Source organism: Pongo pygmaeus, chromosome 11, assembly GCF_028885625.2.
Source record: "Pongo pygmaeus isolate AG05252 chromosome 11, NHGRI_mPonPyg2-v2.0_pri, whole genome shotgun sequence".
In the NCBI taxonomy this organism is placed as follows: domain Eukaryota; kingdom Metazoa; phylum Chordata; class Mammalia; order Primates; family Hominidae; genus Pongo; species Pongo pygmaeus.
Window position 1 is genome coordinate 91,537,027 of NC_072384.2, and position 23,340 is coordinate 91,560,366.

Here is a 23,340-nt window from a genome sequence, read left to right on the forward strand (position 1 = left end):
TAGATTCAGACTTTTTTCCTAACATACTTCTCTAAGATTTGTCCTGTGAAGCCCATTGCAGTGACATATATAAAGTCAAGGACTATTATCTGTCAAAAGCATGCATTGTCCAGTCAGTCTTGTCTAGTGACTCACTAGGCTGAGGAGGATCCCATCTGGCAGGGGTTCCCGTTGGGCTGTGGTCCACCCAGGCTTGGACTCTACTTACTTCTGTCATCACTGGCTTTTTGTCTTTCCTTAGCATCCTAGCCACCCACGTTCTTTGGGTCACTCAAATCCCCTCTCTCAGGAACTCAGTTATTTCAGAATGAACCCAGTGATGCTTCAAATGTGCCACAATGACCTTTCGGCCTTTCCTGATCAAATCTGTCCAGATCCTCTTTACACTGGAATTACTCCAATTTTCAAGGTGTGTCCCAATCACTCCAATTACGGATGTCACTTGCAACTTCAAGAGGGTCTCATTAGTGTTTTCCAGGGTCCTGAGTCCTTTGCCCCATGGGGGGTTACTCCAGTCACCTCCAGACATGTGGCTTCCTTTTCAGCTCTCTTTGGGCCCCAAGAAACCCTCTTTTCTAGTCTCATCTCTAAGAATGGTGGGACCTGTGAAAATATTCCTCTGACCTCCCTATCTGTCTAGCCCAGCCTCCAAGATCTCATTTTCCTTTTTTTTTTTTTGTTTTGAGGTGGAGTCTCGCTCTGTCACCCAGGCTGGAGTGCAGTGGCGCGATCTCAACTCACTGCAAGCTCCGCCTCCCAGGTTCACACCATTCTCCTGCCTCAGCCTCCCCAGTAGCTGGGACTACAGGTGCCCACTACCACGCCCTGCTAATTTTTTTTGGATTTTTAGTAGAGACGGGGTTTCACCGTGTTAGCCAGGTTGGTCTCGATTTCCTGACCTCGTGATCCACCTGCCTCAGCCTTCCAAAGTGCTGGGATTACAGGTGTGAGCCACTGCACCGGCCCTCATTTTTCTTTGAGTATGTGTCCAAGATCTCAACCTCTCCCAAAGAAAACAACGCTCTTCCCCCCAGTTTTCTTCTATTCTTGCCTTGATAGGAAGACTCACATGTGTTTTTTTTTCTCCCAACGTTTAATTTTAGAAAATTTCAAACCCACAGAAAAGTGGATAGACTAGCACAATGGAAGATTTTACACCCTTCTTCTGCGTTTACCAGTTGCCAACATTTTGCCACATGGGCTTTATCTTTTTCACTACACGCACACGCACACACACACACACACACAAACACACTTTTTTACTCTGAACCATTTGAAAGTAGACACCATGACACTACTGCTAAACATTTCAGTTTGTATTTCCTAAGAATAAGGACATTCTCTTATATAACCACAATATCACTATTATATGTAAATATAGTTATATATCATAGATGTTATTTACTATATAGTCCCTAGTCAAATCACTCCAAATACCCCAATAGTTGTATGTTATCATGTCTTTTTAGTCACTTTTAATCTGGAATAGCCCCATCTACCGCCTTTTGAAAAATGTTTTAAATTTTGTCTTTCATATGGTGGCATTTTTGAAGAGTGCAGGCCAGTTGGTTATAGACTCTCCCAATTGGAATTTGCCTGATTATTTCCTCATGATTAGATCCAGGTTAAACACTTTTGGCCAGAATACTCCAAAAATGATATTGTGTTCTTTTCATACCCACATGTTGTTGCAATCTGGTGAAATTCAGGTTACAGAAGCAAAGGAGGGTATGTTAGAATCCCGGAATCACAGAACAGGAAAGAGCCTCATAGTCTGACCAAACCATACCATGTTACAAATGAGCACACTGAGGCATGAAGAAATCAAAGAGTGGTCCCACAGCATAGCCAGTGGCAGTCAGCTAGCTGTTGCTGGTGCACCACCTACTAAACTCTCCTAAAATGTCAGCATTCACTTTCTTCAGCTTTTCAGGACCCTAGAGAGAGTATGAGATAAACATGGGATCCATGGGGCAGCTGACATATTTATACAGACGCCAGAGTATGTTGTTACGAAGCTTTTCCTTTCCCCTGCTTTGAAGTCTGGCAAATTCCCCTAGCTACCTCTCCGAGAGATACTCAAGAAGCAGCTAATGCCTGTTTTCAAAAGAAAAGACAAGTTTTATGTAGAGAGTGGCCTTCCAGCCAGCTCCAGAAGCACTTCTAGGTTAAGAGAAGCAGCAGCCCAGCACTTCTGAGCTATTTGTGTGATCTAAAAGGCAGGTGTCTTTCCATTGACCTGTTTTCAGTGCTATAATCCCATTACCTTGACATTATCCTCTGGAGTTTTGCTTTGTTTGGGAATTTTAAATTCCTTTATTTGTAACAGATCAAAAGCTATCTGGCACACACCCTGCATTTGGATGCAGGCTCTTTGATGGATCTTGCAGCCTTCCCTAATGCACACATTCGCGTATTTCCCAGATAACCACTTATGGTCTGCCCACTGCCCCCAATTTAAAATAGAAAACCTATTCACAGACCTTTCAAATTCTGTCTCTCAGAGATTAATTGGGGCCAGGTGCGGTGACTCATGCCTGTAATCCCAGCACTTTGGGAGGGCGAGGCAGGTGGATCACCTGAGGTCAGGAGTTTGAGACCAGCCTGACCAATATGGTGAAATCCCCGTCTCTACTAAAAAAATACAAAAATTATCCAGGTGTGGTGGTGTGCACCTGCAGTCCCAGCTACTCGGGAGGCTGAGACAGAAGAATTGCTTGAACCTGGGAGTGAGCCGAGATTGTGCCACTGCACTCCAGCCTGGGTGACAGAGTGAGACTCTGTCTCAAAAATAAAAAAAAAAAAAAAAGGAGAGAGAGATTAATTGGTAACTTTGTCAATGAATAGAAAGACGTGATTTTGAAATATATTTTTGTGAGACCAGGTTGCTTTATGCTGTGGAGTGGGGTATCTCTAACAGTCACTTCCACTCAGATTCCTGCAAAACCATCCTAGTGCACTGGCATGCTACATCGTCTAGGTGGGGGACTGCATCCATAACCTCATCTTTACAACTGTTTTTACAGATCAGACAGTGGAACAGCTGAGACCGAGAACTGTGATGAGTGATTTGAAGAGCTTGGAGCAAGGGTTGGTAAACTATGTTCCTCGGACCAAATCTGCCACCTCCTGATTTACTTTTTATTTTTATTTATTGAGATGGGGTCTTGCTCTGTTGTCCAGACTGGAGCACAGCAGCACAATCACAGCTCACTGCAGCCTCTACCTCCCAGGCTCAAGTGATCCTTCAGCCTCAGCCTCCTGTCTCAGCCTCCCGTCTCAGCCTCCCGATTAGCTGGGACCACAGGCATGTGCCATCACACCTGGCTAATTTTTTATTTTTATTTTTTGGTAGAAACACGGTCTCACCCCGGACGCAGGGCTCATGCCTGTAATTCCAGCACTTTGGGAGGCCGAGGCAGGCAGATCACCTGAGGTCGGGAGTTCAAGACCAGCCTGACCAACATGGAGAAACCCCATCTGTACTAAAAATACAAAATTAACTGGGTGTGGTGGCGCATGCCTGTAATCCCAGCTACTCGGGAGCCTGAGGTGGGAGAATTGCTTGAATCCAGGAGGCAGAGGTTGTGGTAAGCTGAGATCGTGCCATTGCACTCCAGCCTGGGCCACAAGAATGAAACTCCATCTCAAAAAAAAAAAAAAAGAAAGAAACAGGGTCTCACTATATTGCCCAGGCTGGTCTTGAACTCCTGGGCCCAAGCTATCCTTCCCTACTTCGCCCTCCCAAAGTGCTGGCACTACAGGCGTGAGCCACCACACCTGGCCACATCTCTTGTTGTTTTTTTTTTTTTTTTTTTGAGCCAGAGTCTCACTCTGTCACCCAGGCTGGAGTGCAATGGCATGATCTCGGCTCACTGCAACCTCTGCCTCCTGGGTTCAAGCGATTCTCCTGCCTCAGCCTCCCAAGTAGCTGGGATTATAGGCACCCGCCACCACACCTGGCTAATTTTTTGTGTTTTTAGTAGAGACAGGGTTTCACCACATTAGCCAGGATGGTCTTGACACACCTCTTGTTTTTGAACAGTCTACTATTAGAATGGTTTCTGCATTTTTAAATAGTTGAAAAAAATGAAAAAAGAATATTTCATAATGTGAAAATTATACGAAATTCAGATTTTATTGTACATAAATATTACTGGAACACACCCATGCTTATTCATTTACATATTGGCTGTGATTACTTTTGCATGACAAAGGCAGAGTTGAGTAGTTGCCACAGATATTACATGGCCCACAGAGCTGAAAATAGAGACCTTTCCTTCAGTCATTCATCAAATACCCATTTGGCACTTTTTGTGCACCAGGCACTCTGCAGAACATAGGAGGTCAAAAGATACAGAAGAAAGCCTCCTCTCTTGGGGAGACGTATCTATCAGGTGAAACACGGTGAATGTAAAAAGTGCATCAGAACCGGGCACAGTGGTTCACATCTGTAATCCCAGCACTTTGGGAGGCTGAGGCAGGAGGATCACCTGAGGTCGGGAGTTTGAGACCAGCCTGATCAACACGGAAAAACCCCGTCTCTACTAAAAGTACAAAATTAGACAGGCTTGGTGGCACACGCCTATAATCCCAGCTACCGAGGAGGCTGAGGCAGGAGAATTGCTTGAACCTGGGAGGCGGAGGTTGTGGTGAGCCAAGATTTCGCCATTGTACTCCAGCCTGGGCGACAAGAGTGAAACTCTGTCTCAAAAAAAAAAAAAAAAAAGTGCATCAGAAGTGCTATAGTAGAGCTGCATGAAAAGTGCCACCAGAACACAGTAGGCAACCTTTCCTGTGGGGTGGGGAAACCAGACAATCTTGACAGACAAGCCGCTGACATTTCAGCTGCAGGAGGAGTGTGTGCTCAATACCCCTACCACCTCACACAACCACTATTCTACCGTTTGTGGTGTTACCAGTCTCTTTTCTTATGCACGTTTTATATGGTTGTGCTCATCTGTCACCTGTTGTTATGAGTGGGAGGTAGTTAAAGGCTGGCATTAGTGTCAGTGTTGGGATTAAACCGCCTGGAAAGTCACTTTACCTCTGTAAGCCTCAGCTTCCTCATCTGTAAGATAACGATACAATGAAAACCTGCCTCAGAGGGTTGCTGAGAGGCTTCAATGAAACGAAGCACTTAGTGCACTTGACACGGAACCTGATGGGTAGTAAGTGCTCAGTCAAGGTCAGCTAGCATAGCCCTCCTTCTCAGTAGCAACCCACTGCCTGGCCCTTCTCCTCCATGCAGGAATTCACCAGGTATGTGGAAGTGGGTAGAAGGGAGAGAACCAGGAAGGAAGGTTAACTCCTGGCAAAGGTACTTTAAGAAATGAGAACAGCATGTGCAAGGGCACCTTGGCCTTGGATCACATGGTGGTCAACAAATTCAGTAGATTTTTTAAATTTATTTTTAGTTTTTTTAGTTTTTGAGATGGAGTCTTACTCTATCACCCAGGCTGGAGCGCAGTGGCACGATCTCGGCTCACTGCAACCTCCGCCTCCTGGGTTCAAGCGATTCTCCTGCTTCAGCCTCCCAAGTAGCTGGGACTACAGGCGCATGCCACCATGCCTGGCTAATTTTTGTATTTTTAGTAGAGATGGAGTTTCACCATGTTGGCCAGGTGGGTCTCAAACTCCTGACCTCAAGTGATCCACCCGCTTCGGCCTCCCAAGGTGCTGGGATTATAGGCGCAAGTCACCGCGCCCAGCCTCAGTAGATTTGACAGATTTGGTTATCCACATTTTACTTTATTACCAAGATATTCCAGTCCGGTGAAATACATGAAAATAATTATAATCATGCAAAAATTATGAAGAAAAAGAAAGAGAAAACCACACCACAGAAGCGGGAGTAAGAACAGTTGACGAAGATGTTGCGTTCCCGTTGCATTCCTGGCAGCAGCTCAGAGTTTGAGGTATAACAGATGCTTAGTAAATGCTTTTTGAATAACATTGAACAGTGTTTCAGGTAACGGAAAGAGTTTGGCACAGCAAGAACATGGGAGGGTGTGAGAAATGGTGGTAAAATATTAGGCTTGAGCCCCGCTATTATGCCTTGTTGGGAAAGTCCTCCAATATTTATCCGTCAGAACTGAGGAGGTTAAAAAAGCCAGGTCTCCAGGGGAACTTAGGAGTCAACAGGACCCAGAGCAGGTGGGGAGTTAAACTGGAGAAGGTTGGAGACAAAAACACAATTTCAATTCACTGGGAACCTTTAGGAAGAGTTCTTTCACCAGAGTCTTAAGGGCAGGATTTAGTTTGTGGTGCTTTAGTGACAATAGGTAAGAAGGAAGGGAAGACCCCGCCCAACTTCTTTGATTATAACACTGAGACATACTAGTCAACTATGAACTTACATTTGATCAGCAAAATCCAATAATCAGAAAAAGCTTTCATCAGAGTACCCTCTCCTGCATCATTGCTGGTTCTCTAACCCAGTGCCCCAGTTTATAGTAAATTCTTGAGAGAGAAAGACGAGCTATAAAACTGCAAAGGAAAACCAAGGCCAAGCTACTTTAGATGTGAGCTGTTTGCTAGTATATTGTGTCCCCAGCCAGCATAGGTTATGCTACCAAAATAAAATGAAAAGGAAACAAATATTGTGGCTGCCGTCTGCGTAATACGGAATTAAATGTCTTTCTGGCTCTACAGAAGGCGCCACAAGCTAGATGTGTTCATGCTCGAATATCCCAGAGGCATTTTTTTTATTATTATTGGTTGGAAGAGCAAGAAATAAAGACTAAGATAAATTTAATATTTAACTCTAAATCTTTAGTCTCCCTCATTAGTCTGACTTGCCTGCAGCCATATTGCTGTAAATTAAACAGCCTAAGCCGGTATGTTGCCAAAGCGTACATCCGGTGAAATGTTAACAGTTCTTGTTCTTATGCCCGATCAAGTTAAAAACAAGAAAGTAATCCATTTGCCATCCAGGGAGGTCATTAGAAAGGATGGTTGAAAAAAAACAAAAACAAAAACAAAAAACTGTCGACGTATTTTGGAAGTTGGAAACTGAAAACTGGCTCTACATCTCTAAGCTGGTCTTTGTAGAAAGCGGCTAATGGAGCTAAATATGGAAACTACTTCTTTTGATGGGGACCTCATTACAGAAGAGTTTCAGGAAAGCTGGTTTATAGTTCCCCTATCACAATGTTGCCAAATTATCAGTGCCCAGAGGAATGGAGAAAATGCCTTCTGACCAGTGGAAGCCGATAAAGTAATACTTTTGTTTGGAATGCCACAGAAAAGATAGCAGAAGCTAGAGTTCTCAGCTAGATAACTCACTGTGCCAGGTGTGGTGGCTCATGCCTGTAATCCCAGCACTTTGGGAGGCTGAGGCAGGCGGATCACCTGAGGTCAGGAGTTCAAGACCAGTCTGGCTAACATAGTGAAACCCCATGTCTACTTAAAAAAAAAAAAAAGTTAGCCAGGAGTGGTGGCACATGCCTGTAGTCCCAGCTACTTGGGAGGCTGAGGCAGGAGAATCGCTTGAATCCGGGAGGTGGAGGTTGCAGTGAGCTGAGGTCGTGCCACTGCACTCCAGCCTGAGCAACAGAGTGAGACTCTTGTCTAAAACAAAACAAAAAACGAAAAAGATAGAGAACGCACTGAGCCAGAACACAGGAAGTCTCCTTCATAGAGCAACTGGCCAAAATCTTTTTTTTTTTTTTTTTTTTTTTTTTTTTGTGGAAATGGGGGCTTGGTCCTCTCTTCAGATTTAACTCATTTGATCAATCTTATTGATCAAGGATGGACAGTTAGCTGTCATTCTCTTCCTTCCATACTAATGACAAAAAATAAGTCCTGATTCAACAAATTATTTGAACAGCACAAACTGTTTATTAACAAAGAACAGAGGAGGACCACACGTTATCTTTCTCCTGTTTTCCTGTGTCTGTAATAGAGTGGTGCGAAGACAAACGCATTCCTGGATCTGTCAGCTTCACCTGACTTGACTCTGGAATTCTCAGTAAGCCTATCTGCTTAAACCACAGTCTCTCAGCCTCGGTTGCTTGTTTGAATCACGGGGAGCTCTGGAAGCTTCTTGTACTCCAGCCACACTCCACACCAGTTACATCATTATCTTTGTTGGGGTCAGGTGTGACCCAGGTAGCAGTATTTTTTAATGATGCCTAAACGATTCCAGTAAGCAGCCAAGTTTAAGAATTGCTGCATTCTCAATCTTGGTGACATATTAGATTCACCTGGGGACCCAGACCAAGCTAATCAGAATCAGAATTTTTTTAGTCACCCAGGTGACTCTCATATGCAACTGGGGCTGATAGTTTCTGCCTTTATATAGTGATTCTCAAAGTATGATCACAGAGCTTGCATTAGGGGTACTCACTTTCCTTATTAAATATTTGGTTTCCAGCTCCACCCCAGACCTATTGAATCAGAAATAGGACTTCACTTTGTTTTGCGAGCTCTGCAGGTGATTCACATCCTGTTTAAAGCTTGAAATCCACCACCTGAAACTTCCTCTGTCTCCGCTTGAAGATTCCTCAATTTCCACAAAGAAAGATTTATTCTTTTTACCTGAGGAAGATGCAGTTTATATTTCTGTGAAAGTGCAAATACAATGGCATAATATGCAAAATACATTAGGTTTGAATATGATGAACCTGATCAAGAAGAAAAAGGAATCAACCAAACAAAACAAACCAAAACAAACAAAAACAAGACATTGGGTAAAAAGAACAAGGTGCAGAACAGCTGGTATAGCATGTGTCTTTTTTAAACCATAAAAAGGAATAGTTGTATGAATATTCTGGGTAGCTGCTAGGAAGACCTTTTATAATATGTGTCATACACACATAATTCTTGTATTCAAAAAGAGAGTAATTAAAAATGCGAACATTACAGAGAGAAGTCATATTAAGCCTCGTTAATGTTAAAAGATAAACTGAGGCACATTAAAATATTAAGGAGTTTATTTGAGCAAACGATTCATAAATCAGGTAGCATCAGACTTCAGGTGGCTCGAGGCTCCACCAAGAGGGCAAGAGAAGGCTTTAAAAGGTTTAATTGGTGGCTCCTGAGTTTTAAAGCTGAAGTTGTATTTTCCTAGAATATGACCATTGATACTGGGGTTTCGGTTTGCTTCTGTAGGAACCCAGGGCCCTGGAGCTGGCTCAACCTAATGGCCTCTCCATTAATTATCTTAGTTACTTATACCTAGAGTGAATCATTTTATCAAAAAAATTTTCTGAACAGCTTTTGATCTGAGGAAGAACAAGTAGAGTAAATGTCATGAGGACTAGGGAAGCCAAAGAAGGTGTGGAGGAGAGGAACAGGAAAGAATCTCAGAGCCTTGAAGTCGGCATTTGCCAACTTTACATTTTTGTCCAAGGTCAGTCTTGATCTTGATTTACATTCCCAAAGATGGAAACAAACCAGTGTGTGTTCTTCACCTGTCACCGACACTCGTTTAGAAAATAATTGGGGTCGGCCCGGCACAGTAGCTCGTGCCTATAATCCCAGCACTTTGAGAGGCTGAGGCAAGAGGATCGCTTGAGCCTAGGAGCTCGAGACCAGCCTGGACAACATAGTGAGATCCCCGTCTCTACTAAAAATACAAAAATTAGCCAGGCGTGGTGGCGCGTGCCTGTAATCCCAACTACTGGGGTGGCTGAGGCACGAGAATCGCTTGAATCTGGGAGGCGGAGGTTGCCGTGAGCCGAGATTGTCCCCCTACACTCCAGCCTGGGTGACAGAGCGAGACCCTGTCTCAAAAAAAAAAAAAAAGAAAGAAAAGAAAACAAGTTGGGGCGTCCTCACTTTCCCAGGCTCCCTCTAATTGTGTGTGGGGGTTGGGGGCTTAGCACTCACAAGCTTTCGTGAAATGCTGCCTCAAATTATCTTGTAGCCACCAGGTGGCAGCAGCAATCCACTTTTTGGTCTAACCTGGGAGAGGCTGAACTAGGATGGTTCTCCTTTAATTAGTGTACTGGCCATAGAATCGTGGACGTTTAGACATGAAAGAACCTTTCTCAAAAGTTCTGACAACTACAGATGTTTAAACGGAGAAAAAAGAACAAACATATTAAGAACACGTCGTCGTTCACACAATAAATTTAATCTATTGAAGGGAAGAAAGGAAGTTGTAACATCTACAATGTGCTGGGTACTTTGTATGTTATCTCATTTGATTATCAATACAAGCTTGTGGGATGGATACCAATGCCTCTAATTTACCATGGGGGAAACTCAAGTTGGGATAGGTTCAGACTTGTCTGATGTCTCAGAGAAGTAGGTAACAGAAGCATTTAAAAGTATCAGATACCAGTCAAAAGGTCTTGGAGTTGAACCACAGCATGCTTTGGTGTGTGTGGGGTGGGATTGATCAGCCAAATGGCAGGATTTTGATGGTGAGGGAATATGGTTATTCTTTGAGGACCCTCTGTTTTATGTCCTAGTACTTGTGCTAGTCACGAAAAAGTAAGAGGATCAAGGGTGCCTTCTAAATTTGAACCATCTTGAACAATCAGGAGGAGCTTCTTGAAATTAGAGGAGTCTTAATCAGCGAGAGAATCATGCTCTGAAGAGGGGACAGAATGCTTATTTCTCTTTTTTTTTTGAGACAGGGTCTCACTCTGTGGTCTAGGCCAGAGTGCAGTGGCTTGATCATGGCTCACTGCAGCTTTGAGCTTCTGGGTTCAAGTGATCTTCCTACTTCAGCCTCCCAAGTAGCTGGGATGACAGGCATGCACCATTGCACCTAGCTTATTTTTTGTATTCCTTGTAGAGTCAGGGTTTCTCTGTGTTGCCCTGGCTGGTCTTGAACTCTTAGGCTCAAGCGATCCTCCTGCCTCAGCCTCTCAAAGCAGTGGGATTACAGGCGTGAGCCACTGTGCCCAGCCAGAACACTTATTTTTCTAAGATAATATGAACCTGAAGTAAATGACAAATTTTAAGTCATGTAAAGTGTCAGGGGAAATATTTATTAGTGGGACGTTGCTCTATACTTGTTGCCTTCATAATTAAATAATACACTGAAGTCTCTACTTTTTAATAGTATCTCTTCCCTCTCATTAGACCAGATGAAGAAATTATCTTCTCACACTTTCCTGCACCTCTTTTCTCCATAATTTCCCAATTTGGGCTGGGTAAACTCTATTTTTGTGTTGTCAAGGTTAGTAATTTACATTCAGTCCTATAACTGTAAATAAGAGCTATGGTGGTATAATTAAACTAAGTATTTAGTGAAGAACTGAACGGTGTGGTCGGTCAGCAGGAAAGACATGTCATCCTCTGTGACTAACTTCATGTCCTTATAAGGACAATCATCAAGGTCAAATGCATCCTGTTCTCTAACATGCTTAAGATTAGGCAATGTTTGGTTTATTTGTGTCTGTACATGGCTTTCTTGCAAACATTTTTGTTTTCTTTAAAGGTTGTATTGGCCTTACCTTATTTCAATTGTTGGAGGAAAATAGGCTCATTTGTCATATCACTAGGATATGCCCTCTTGACCATACTATTTATTGAATGGTGCAGTGTGGACTCCTTATGGCTTTGCTCTCCATCTGTCACTGTGGGCTTTGTTTGCATTGTACTGCTTGGCTGGCTTCCCTCTTTGTTATATCTTTGTAAGTTTCCTCCTTCATTGGATTTGTCTATGTGTTTTGCTGAACATCCTTAATAATTTCAGAAATAGTGGTCAGGGAGTATATTTTCCAAAGGTTGGCATGACTGAGATGTCTTCTTGTTATTCTCCTTTGATTGAAATTTCATGATGAAAATGTTCCTTTAATTTCTCTCAATAGCTCATAGTAATTCCTTATTTTTATCTAGTACAAATCACTAGAATTAATGTTAGTTGTGTCTTGCATAATTTCTATTAAAATTATTTTAGTACTATTTCAATATTATTTTTAAATAAAACAGATTATATGAGTAAATTATGGTCTTAAGTGAATCTTTCTGGCTGTTTCCAGTAAAAAGTAACCCTCTCTCATTTCCTTTACACCTTTGTAATAACAACTAGATATTTTCTTCTCATATATTCTATTGTATTTCTGTGAAACCTTCTGGAAAGGTTTTTAAAGCACTATTTCTGTCATCATTTTGTGAGTCCCATTTTCACAACTCACTTAGAAGCAAAATGTTTTATGAGAAACTGTGTGGGGCCTAGAATGAGTAAAGCACTAGTCTTTGAGCATGATTCAGAAAATTAAGTCTTCCAGTAGACTTAAAGCTATTGTAAGGCCCATCTGTGTGCCTAAGGAAAGACTCCTTAACTCACCGAGAAAATGCCTATGAGCTTAAGAAAACTCCTTTTCTCCTCTATAAAATAAAGAAAATGGTTAAAGTTTTACATGTATGACCCGATCCTTTGCTGTTTACAGCATAGAAATCTGTGATTCTCCTGCTGATAGAATGAAAGTTACTTTTAAATGGTTAGAATTGAAAAATGCTCAGACCAAAATATTTGCTGAATTTTCCTCTCAATAATACCTGGGTGGATATGTAATTATTTCTTGGCCTGCTGGGTGAAGTAGCCCACAGGGTTTTGTCTGTCTTCACACATACGGAGAGGACTGTACCGTGGTCAGAAAGTGGCTCCGAGGGCCTGACTGCGTGGGTTCACATCCTGCCTCTGCTACTACCTAGCTGAGTCACACTGGGCCACTCTGCTTAAACTCTCTCCAACTCTGATGTCCCCTGAGCCTCAGATGTCCTCTCAGTGAAATGAAGATAATACTAGCACTTAGGCTGTGAGGGAATTGTAAAGGTTAGGTGAGTTAGCCTCTGCAGGGAGCTAAACACATTGCCAGGCCCCTGACAAGCCTCTGGGATGTCTGCTAGCGTCATTATCATTCAGTCATGAATTAGGCGTACATAGCTCACCCTCAAGGAACCCTTGAGGCATATTCATGTCTAAAAAAATGAGGTCATTTTGGGTTGATGGGAAGGAGCCTCTGGAAGAGAGGGTTCCCTTTCAAAGCTTTGCGGGGTGAGAGTTGAGAGGATGCATCTACAATGACAACAAATGGTGTTGATGGGCTCTAAGAGATGTATGGGAACGGGGCGTGGGTGAAAATATGAACTTACCCAAGTGTGTGTGTGACCAGTAAAGAGATCGGAACATTAGAGATGAGAAAGGGAAATCTTTATAGGACATTCAAAAGATACAAAAAACAGTAACAGTACACCAATGCTCTAGAAAAGAAAATCTGACTTCACATAGGCGTATTAAACACCCCACCAATACTTGAAATGCACTGAACTAGTAGATAATTGAAATAAGGTATTTAAAATTGCATAATAGGCTGGGTGTGGTGGCTCACACCTGTAATCCCAGCACTCTGGGAGGCTGAGATGGGAGGATCACTTGAGATCAGGAGTTCGAGACCAGCGTGGCTAACATGGCGAAAACTGTGTCTACCAAAAATACAAAAATTAGTTGGGTGTGGTAGCAGGCACCTGTAGTCTCAGCTACTTGGGAGGTTGAGGCAGGAGAATTGCTTGAACCTGGGAGGCAGAAGTTGCAGTGAGCTGAGATGGTGCCACTGCACTCCAGCCTGGGCAACAGAGCAAGATACCATCTCAAAATACATACATACATACATACATACATACATAAAAATAAAACTGGACAACGCAGCTTTACCTTCCATTTAAGGCACAAAGAACATTTCTGAGTTGTGGCATCCTGAGTTGGGACAGATAAAAGTGCAAGTTTGAATGGGTAGGTTGCTGAAAGTGAGAAAGGGTCCATGAAGACCTGAAGAGAGGGGGCATTCCCTTTCCTAGTTTGTTTTGTCTTTTATACTGGGCCTCAGTTTCCTAGACTGTAAAACCTGAGGGCTGTGTTCAACGGAGTCTATGTGCTTTTCCAGTGTGTAGGTCTGAGCCTCTGAGGAACAGTGGGGCCATCTTATGAGCTATTTAACGTGGTAAGATAGACATTTGAAAGAAAACCTGAGAAGATTAGCCCATGAAAGATTTGTTCCTCTGATTCAGGTTTTAAAGGATAGATAGAAAAGGACAAAAAGACGTAAATAGGGATCCAATCTAGTATTTAAGAAAAGAAGGAAAACAAGGCCGGGTGTGGTGGCTCATGCCTGTAATCCCAACTTTGGGAGGCCAAGGTGGGGGATTACTTGAAGCCAGGAGTTTGATACCAACCTGGGCGACAAAGTGAGACCCTGTCTCTACAAAAACATGAAATAAAATAAACTAGTTTGGCATGGTGGTGCACACATGTAGTCCCAGCTACTCAGGAGGCTAAGGTGGGAAGATCGCTTGAGCCCAGGAATCTAGGCTGCCGTGAGCTCTGATTGCACCACTGCACTCCAGCCTGAGGAACAGAGTGAGACTCTGTCTCTTTAAAAAAAAAACTTTAAAAAGAGAAAAAAAGCATGAACATGCTGAGATATTGAAGCAGATTTTGAAGTGGGGTCCGTGGAATCTCTGGGTGTCTGTGTAATAACATTAAGAAGGAGACCAGATTTCAAGGAGGAAAGCTCCCAGTGCTCCATTTCCATCTGAACTGACAGATTAAAGTTCTCAGCACATGGCTCCATAAGCTCTCTTAAGAACTTAGACTGAAAACCTGACATTACTTTGTGTTAAACAATTACTTTGGGGATTCTCTTAAATTTGCTTGACCATGAGTTGTTGTTTTTTCTTTTTTGTGGAACAGAGTCTCACTCTGTTGCCCAGGTTGTAGTGCAGTGGCACAATCCCGGCTTACTGCAGCCTCCACCACCTGGACTCAAGTGATCCTTGTGCCTCAGCCTCCCAAGTAGCTGGGACTGCAGATGTGCACCGCCATGCGTAGCTAATTTTTTTTTTTTTTTAAGAGACAGGGTTTCACCATGTTGCCCAGGCTGGTCTCAAACTCCCAGGCTCAAGCCATCTGCATATCTTAGCCTCTCAAAGAGCTGGGATTACAGGAATGAGCCATTGAGCCTGGCTGACCATGAGTTTTTGATATCATTAAAATGGCTAACTAATTACTCATAAACTGCAAATGGTAGGCAGGTTTTGAATAATTCCTTTGAAAACAAATATATAAAAAGTTTCTTAAGCACATCAAGTTCTCTTTGTTGAGCTGAAATGAGCAAGTCTCAGCTATGCTTCAGAGAAGAACCATGGAAGTGAAAGATAGTGGCTTATCTTGCATGAGGTTTCAGCTACAATTGCCAGGTCCCCACTGCTCGGACATGCACTCAAGTAGTTCTCCGTCAGAGACTCTAATAGTTGGCCCTGCTTATCATTGTAGCATCCTGAATGCGACAAGGGCAGGAAAATTAGGAGAAGAAACCAATTTTTTTTTTTTTTTTTGAGACGGAATCTTGCTCTGTTGCCCAGGCTGGAGTGCAGTGGTGTGATCTCTGCTCACTGCAAGCTCCGCCTCCCGGGTTCATGCCATTCTCCTGCTTCAGCCTCCTGAGTAGCTGGGACTACAGGTGCCCGCCGCCACGCCTCGCTAATTTGTTTTGTATTTTTAGTAGAGACAGGGTTTCACCGTGTTAGCCAGGATGGTCTCTATCTCCTGACCTCGTGATCTGCCTGTCTCCGCCTCCCAAAGTGCTGGGATTACAGGCGTGAGCCACCGCGCCCAGCCGAAAACCTACTTTTCTTGAAGGAAATATGGCTTTCCAAAAGTTGGAAAATTTGAAATAATCTTAAGATGTCCACCTGACAAAATTTGACCTGAGAAAGGGCTGCACTGTGCCTACAGGGCCTTCAGCCTGCATGATGCATTATTTGTTTATTGAAGTAAAGCATTCTAAACTCTTGTTTATCCACATTTAACCAACCAGAAGAACAAGATAATTCCTTCTCCCCAAACTCTATCTTTAAGAGAAAGAGATAATTAAGGTTGTTCATTAGGAGGGATACATCAGAACAGAATGGGATCACCTTGACTTAAAAGCCCATTCTGAAGATAATGTCAATTTTGTGACATCCTTGGCAGTGTCCCAAAGCACTGCAGAAACTTGGAGTACTTGTGCATGCTCAGGGATTAAATTGCATACAGTGTCATTTTCCTACTTGTATCGCATTGCTTTCCTGACTCTAACCATCTTGATCATTCTATATTAAGTACCCATAATGAGCTCTAGGTATTTAAAATAATCTTTAAGTGTATAGAAGTTTTCCCTGATGAAACATGGCTTTTGACTCCTTCTTCCTTCCCTACAGAACTTAACTTTAAATAAAAGATAGGCCGGGCGTGGTGGCTCACACCTGTAATCTCAGCATTTTGGGATGCTGAGGCAGGTGGATCACACTTGAGGGCAGGAGTTTGAGACCAGTCTGGCCAACACAGTGAAACCCCATCTCTACTATTAATGAAAATATAATACAAAAAAATTAGCCAGGTGTGGTGGCACGTGCCTGTAGTCCCAGCTATATGGGAGGCTGAGGCAGCACAATCTCTTGAACCTGGGAGGTGGAGCTTGCAGTGAGCTGAGATTGAGCCACTGCACTCCAGCCTGGGAAACAGAGCAAGACTCCGTCTCAAAAAAAAAAAAAAAGATAGATAGATAATGATAGTTGGATAGATAGATAATGATAGAGAGAGATATTTGGTTGGCCATTGATAAGACATAATACAAAGAAGAGGTTGACTGAAGAAACTACTGAGATCCTTATTGCTTAAAGTCGTTCTTTGCATCTCTAATTTCTTATAAAAATAGCTCAATATCTAGAAAGAGCTTGTCTTCAGAGAGGTAAGCCCAGATATATACAGAAACTGCTGAACTTGTGGTATGATATGGAGGGTGTGGGGATTAAATGAGATTTTAAGTGCCTTGTCTATCACTGATACACAGTAGGCATTCAACAAATATAAATTTCCTTAAAATCTAGCATTAGGGTCAGTCTTCGGATTCTTTATTTAGTCCTCCTTAACTATATTTAGTTCATTCTTTCATTGCCTTTTGTTTTTTTTTTTTTGAGACAGAGTCTTGCTGTGTCACCCAGGCTGGAGTGCAGTGGCGTGATTTCAGCTCACTGCAACCTCTGCCTCCTGCGTTCAAGCGATTCTCCTGCCTCAGCCTCCTGAGTAGCTGGGATTACAGGCATGTGCCACCAGGCATGGCTAATATTTTTTCTGTAGAGACCGGGTTTCACCATGTTGGCCATGCTGGTCTTGAACTCCCAAGTTCAAGTGATCCATCCACCTTGGCCTCCCAAAATGCTGGGATTAGGGGTGTGAGCCACCGTGCCTGGCATCTCCAAATATTCATTGATGGTTTACCATGTGCCACATCCAGCACCAGCCCTAGGGGTACAGGGTGAATAATAAATCCCTGAACCCAAAGAACAAGTCTGGTGACTGACAGTGTTAGTGACATCACAGAGAAATGTCTCCTGATTGGAGGGATCAGATCAGGAACCTGTAGGAAAGAGTGGGAGACAAAGAGAAAAGGGTTCAAGGTAAATCACCGGGATTTGCAGGCCCCTCAATCTGCTTCTCATTGTGGCCCGGAGTGGGCCTCGGTACCATCCCTGTGGCTAGAGACTAAGTGGGGAATGGCATCCCCTCCCTAGCTGTGGCTCTAATCCAAGTGTAGTGATGCCTTAGGAATTGCTGCCTGAACACAAAGAAAAAGAAGAAAACAATAACCATAATGAAATAAAAGACTTAAAGTGAAAGAAAAACAAAATGTCATGATTTGTGCATTTTTCTGCAAAACCGATTTGTTCTGTGGTGGAAGATAGAGTCTGCATTTGATTTCTACAAGATATGCAGTAATGGGTTATGTACTCCGGGGAAAAACTATTCTTAAGGGAGCGAGAACATGATGGATTCACTTCCTTGGTGAGGTTTACAATATGTGGCAGTTTTAGTGCGAGCAGGTATTTGGTCTATAAACTCGGAGAGCCAGGCATTAGTGGGAGCTCGTTTCTAAATGAAGAAGAATGCAGCTCTCCCTCTCACTCTGGTTATTAGTCCTTCTGGGAATAAACAGGAAGATTAAGTGTTTTCTTGATGTTGTGTTTGCCTGTCACAGTAATGTGCACACACCCCATTGGCAGCACCTTTATGTGGCGCCGCAGACTTGCTATTTTTGTTGGAAAGAGTTGTTCATTGAGAGGCCTGGGTCTCATTCCGTGCTGAATGGTGTCAGGGTTATTTCCACTCTTTGTTCAAATGCTCCTTCTCAATTAGATGCTCTACGATTAGCTGCTTTGCAATTAGAAACTGGATCTGTGAACATCCAGTTTCTTGGTCCCCGGAGGACATTTCATGTCCTCACTCCTCAAAGCCTGCTGTTCTGCTTGTTGCAGTTTAAATGGTGTTAAAGAGAGGCCAACCTGCCAGCCAGCTGGCTTCCCGGAGGACCTTGGAGGCTGCCCGCGCTGGGGCTGCTGGAGACCTGCTCGGCTGGGCACGTGTGGGGAACTTGAATTGTCATCTCTGTGAGAAGTGACTTCATTCTAGGGGGCTTATTTGTGTTAACTAATCTCTTAAAACACTGGCTGGCTGATAAATTAAAATGCCAATTTATTTATTTACTATTAGAAATATACTTGCCAAGCAATATATCTGTGTCAGCCATTCAGTTTGTTCTCTTCACACAAATAAAGCCTATTTGGGGCTGGGCAGGGTGGCTCACGCCTGTAATCCCAGAACTTTGGGAGGCCAAGGTGGGTGGATCAGGGGTTGGAGACCAGCTTGGCCAACACGGTGAAACCCTGTATCTACTAAACATACAAAAAACAAAACAAAACAAAAAACTAGCTGGGAGTGGTGCCAGGTGCCTGTAGTCCCAGCTACTCAGGAGGTTGAGGTGGGAGGGTGGCTTGAGCCTGGGAGGCGGAGGTTGTAGTGAGCTGAGGTTGTGCCACTGCACTCCAGCCTGTGCAACACAGCGAGACTCCATCTCAAAAAAAAAAAAAAAAAAAAAATCTATTTGGGAAACCAAATTATAGATCATATATTTCATAGTGAGGGAAAAAGAGACTCCTGTACACTGCTCATTGGAATATAAATCGAGACAAGTTTTCTGGGCGGCAATGTTTTATTATTATGTGGAGCCTTTCCATTGGACAAGCATGATGGATTCCTCATTTGTGTCTCCTATCACTACTTAAAAATTTATTTGGTGGTGGAAGCTTCCCCTACTCACTGGCTGAGAACTTGGATGCCCCTCTGTTCTGCTTGCTCTTGGGGAATAGATTGGCCTATGGTCTAAGCCACAAATGCTGGCTTGATTCAGAAATTAAGAGTATACAATCCAAGCTATTAATCAAACTTCAGTCTTTTTTTTCACAGGTAAGTCGTTTCCTTTCCTTGTCCCACCTGAGGTCTGTGTTCGACGGGGCACCTGTTCTTTGCACCGTGGTTTTGGTCACCTTCTCTCACTCCTTTCTTTCCCTCTTTCTCCTTGTTAATTGCATCTTCTGGCCTCTCAGAGGATGGGACACAGCAAAGGAAGAGGTCACTAAGCCTGTGGTGGGAGATACCATGCTCCTCTCTCCCTGGTGATGGGCAGGCTGTCAGGGCACGGCTTAGCTGAAGACATCACCTCCCAAATCCGCTTCTTCCACACTCAGCCCTTGTTTAGTCTTTGCCTGAGTGATCTAAAGTAGCTTTTTTGTCTATCTTTTGAACATTTTGTTCAGGCACCTAACTTCGGTGTGGAACATCTATTGCATGTATTTTACTTTGTGTGTGTCTGTCATGTATTTCCTCAGCCTAAATTCCTAGAACTGGAATTGTTATGCTCATGAGTGTTAGTAAGCCTAGCAGTTAAGAGTGTGGGTTCTGGAGTCTATTGTTTCCAAGTGGCAGGGTCAAACTTTAGTTTTAACATCCTAAAATGTTGTATATGCATTGAAAACTTTAAAGGTTTTCATAACAACAGCAAATACTTATTCGGAACTTCTACCAAGTTTAATTTTTCAACAATCCTAGGAATTATGTGTTATCATAATCTCCATTTTGCAGATAAACCGAGGCAAAGAAAGACTCAACAACTTGCCTAGAGTCACACCAGTAGAAAGGAATAAATCTAGCATTCCATCCAAACTGTCTGCCTCCCATTCTAGGAAATCAGTCTGAGGAAATAGTAAGATACACTAAATAATATAGCTGGATTTTAATTGCAATATTTCTGATAACTTGAAAAAACTGGGTACAACTTATATATTTGATAGTAAGAGATTGATTAAATAAACAGTGGTATCTTAATATGCTAGAATCCAAAGACTTTAAACACGTATTTTAGAGGAATAGTCACATTTGAACAATGCATAACTAATGTAGTTGCTCTGTCACTCAGGCTGGAGTGCAATGGCACGATCTCAGCTCACTACAACCTCTGTCTCCCAGGTTCAAGCAATTATCCTGCCTCAGCCTCTCAAGTAGCTGGGATTACAGGCATGCACCACCATCCCTGGCTAATTTTTGTAGTTTTAGTAGAGATGGGGTTTCACCATGTTGGCCAGGCTGGTCTTGAACTCCCGAACTCAAGTGATCCGCCCGTCTCGGCCTCCCAAAGAGCTGGGATTACAGGCATGAGCTACAGCGCTCTGCCAACATATATTAATTTTATTAAAAAACTGTTAGAAATACAATATAAAGAAGTCAAAATGGGAAACTGGTTTGCAAGAGAAGATTGAGTTAGAATTGAATTTGAAGTGAAAAAAATCTTTTTAAGAAGGTGATTGGTGAAATGGAGTCAGAACAAAAAGTTGAATAACCTTAAGGATGGTCCATTTGAGCAGTTAAATCCCTGAAAACACTATTCCATTAGAGGGTGACGTTAGCCTGCTATCTTCTTGACACAGTATATGACCTAGAAAGATTTGGGGAAGAGATACAATTTTGAAATTTCTTTTTGTTACATAAAGGCTACATTTTCCATCTAAAATACTCTAGTTTCTTCTAGAGAATGCTGATATATAAAGCAGGGGAAGATAAAAAATTTGAAATAGAAGTTTAGCAAGAAAAGAAGATAAGTTTGGGAAGACTTGTAGATAGAGCATGAATAGAGTGCAGTTTGATGTGGTGTGGCTGATTGCAAAGGAATCCCGATGTAGTTTGCAGTGTGGCTTAGTGTACCCTGTAGTCATAAAGTCATATCCATTGAAAACATCAGGACTAAAGTAGGTGTTTCATGTTAAGACCTGGACTTGGCTCTTCCAGCCAAAAGCAGGTGGTCTTTGTACCATTCATCGCTTGCCATTTGCAAAACTTTGTAAGGTACATTTGGGGATAGTGGGGGTGGGAGGTGGCAGTATATGCAACATTTATCAAACCTCCATAGTATTAAGAGGAAAGGTGGTTTCAGAAAAAGAAATCCTTTGCATTTCTTCCCCATTTTGACAAAATCCAAACTAAAGCTTCAGTTATGTAGACCCTCTCAGATCTGATATCTTTTCAGGATATAAATAGTACATGTAAGAAAGGAAGTAGGGTAATTATTATAAAATTAGAGAAATAAATTTAGTCAGTCAAAATCCTGGGCCGCTTTGCCATTTAAAATTGTGTGTAAAGTTTAGAACTCTCGTTAATCGGACTGTATCATAAAACTGAAAGTGTGAAGAACAAAGACCTCAGAATTCTTGCTCGGCTTTAGAGGATCATGTTCAGGGACAGGACTCTAATTGAAATGAGGAGTAGACACCAATGGATATTTTACTGTCCGTTATGTCAGTTGTACAGTTTTGAACTCCATTGTGGGGAATGTCAATGGTCCCTCACTTGTCCAGGGTAACTAAGAGATGAAGAGTTGAGGGGAGGCACTGCGGTGCAGCTTATTGTGGCTGTTTAGTGGTGGTATTTCCTGGAAGGCAAGTTAATGGTGAAATGGAAGGCCCTTTCCTTTTATGTCCCTTTTGGTCTGATATTTTCCATTGTTGACTGCAGGTTGAAATAGCTCAAAATAAAACCAGAAAGTAAAGCTGCAGGTAAAAACTCTGTTTTGCCTATGCCAAATAAAATAGAAAAACTGGACTTCTGGCTTTTCAACATCGATTGCAGTGGGTACTATGGAAGATTCTTCTAATCAGGCACTTCTGGAGAAATTCATGATGTGTAATCAAGAAATAACCACAGCCTAGAAGCTGATCTTTTAAGGAGAGCTTCCTTGTTTGTGTTTTCTTCTCTCCTCCTGTTTTGGAGGATTAGATGTAAATGCTCCTTTGTAAAGTTACCCCATCACCTATTTTCTTTAGCCTATCCTCATGTATCCCACTGACTTTTATCTCTGGCTTCTCTTTGTCCATGGGAGCTTTTTTCTCTGCCCATAAACATACTCAAATCTACTTTTTTCTTTAAAAGCAACCATCCATCCAGCCCAGAAAACCTTCCTCAATCTCCAACTCCTTTACCGCCTCTCCTTATCTTGAAGTCTAAATTCACCAGAAGTCTAGTCTGACTTTTTTTCCCTATGGCTTCACCTTTCTCTCTCTCCCAAGTCATTTCCAAACCAGCTTGCATATTCACCTCTCTACCAAAGGTAAAAAATGACCTCAGATATCCCATTTACATTCTTCCTGAGTTCTGAGGCATTGACATGTGAATCTCTTCCTCTTTCTTGGAATTCTCATTCCTGGGTTTTGCTTTTTCTCAGTCCTTCTTGCTGGCTCAATCTTCTTTGGACTGTCCTTGGAATCTGGTGTTTTCCAGGTTCTGCCCTCTCTCTCTTCTCTGGCTTTCAGATAATAGCGTGGCATTTATTCATTTCTGGTACTATGCTAAAACCAGAGACACAAGGATGACTAAACATCACCACCTATTAGGAATCTTTGGACACATTAACATTCCAGAGCCTCAATTTTCTCATCTAAAAATGGGTCATAAATACTTCAGGTCCAGACCTACATTTGCAATTCCCCATGGTGCAGCCCCGGCTATGAGCCTATCGTGACCAAAAACAAATGCTCAATATCCCCCTTGCACAATCTTTACCTCTGTCAATAATTCCTCCCATGGCTAATGGTAGTAACATTCCTCTAGTCTAGACATGAGCTAGAAACCTGGGAATCATCTTTTGTTTCCCTTTCCCTCAACCTCTGCATCCAATAAATCTCCAAGCCTACCACTTATCTATCAGAAATATTGCTTTAAAACCTGCCACTTCATTGCCCCACCCAGACCTCCTCATTTCTCCCCTGGCCAGTACTACCATAGCCTTTGTTCTCCTTTCCTTCTTCTAGGTTCTACACCAACTCCAAAATTCATTCTCCACCATGCTGCAGGAGTGACTGTTTAAAAGCAATACTTTGATCACATCTTATCTGCTCTAAAAGACTTCAGTGGCTCCTGCTGTCTATAGGATAAAGTTCAAGCATTTGTAAAACACTTCCTGTTTTGTCCACAACCTCCTGGTGTGGTCTCACACTGAGTCCTCCTTCCTTTACCCA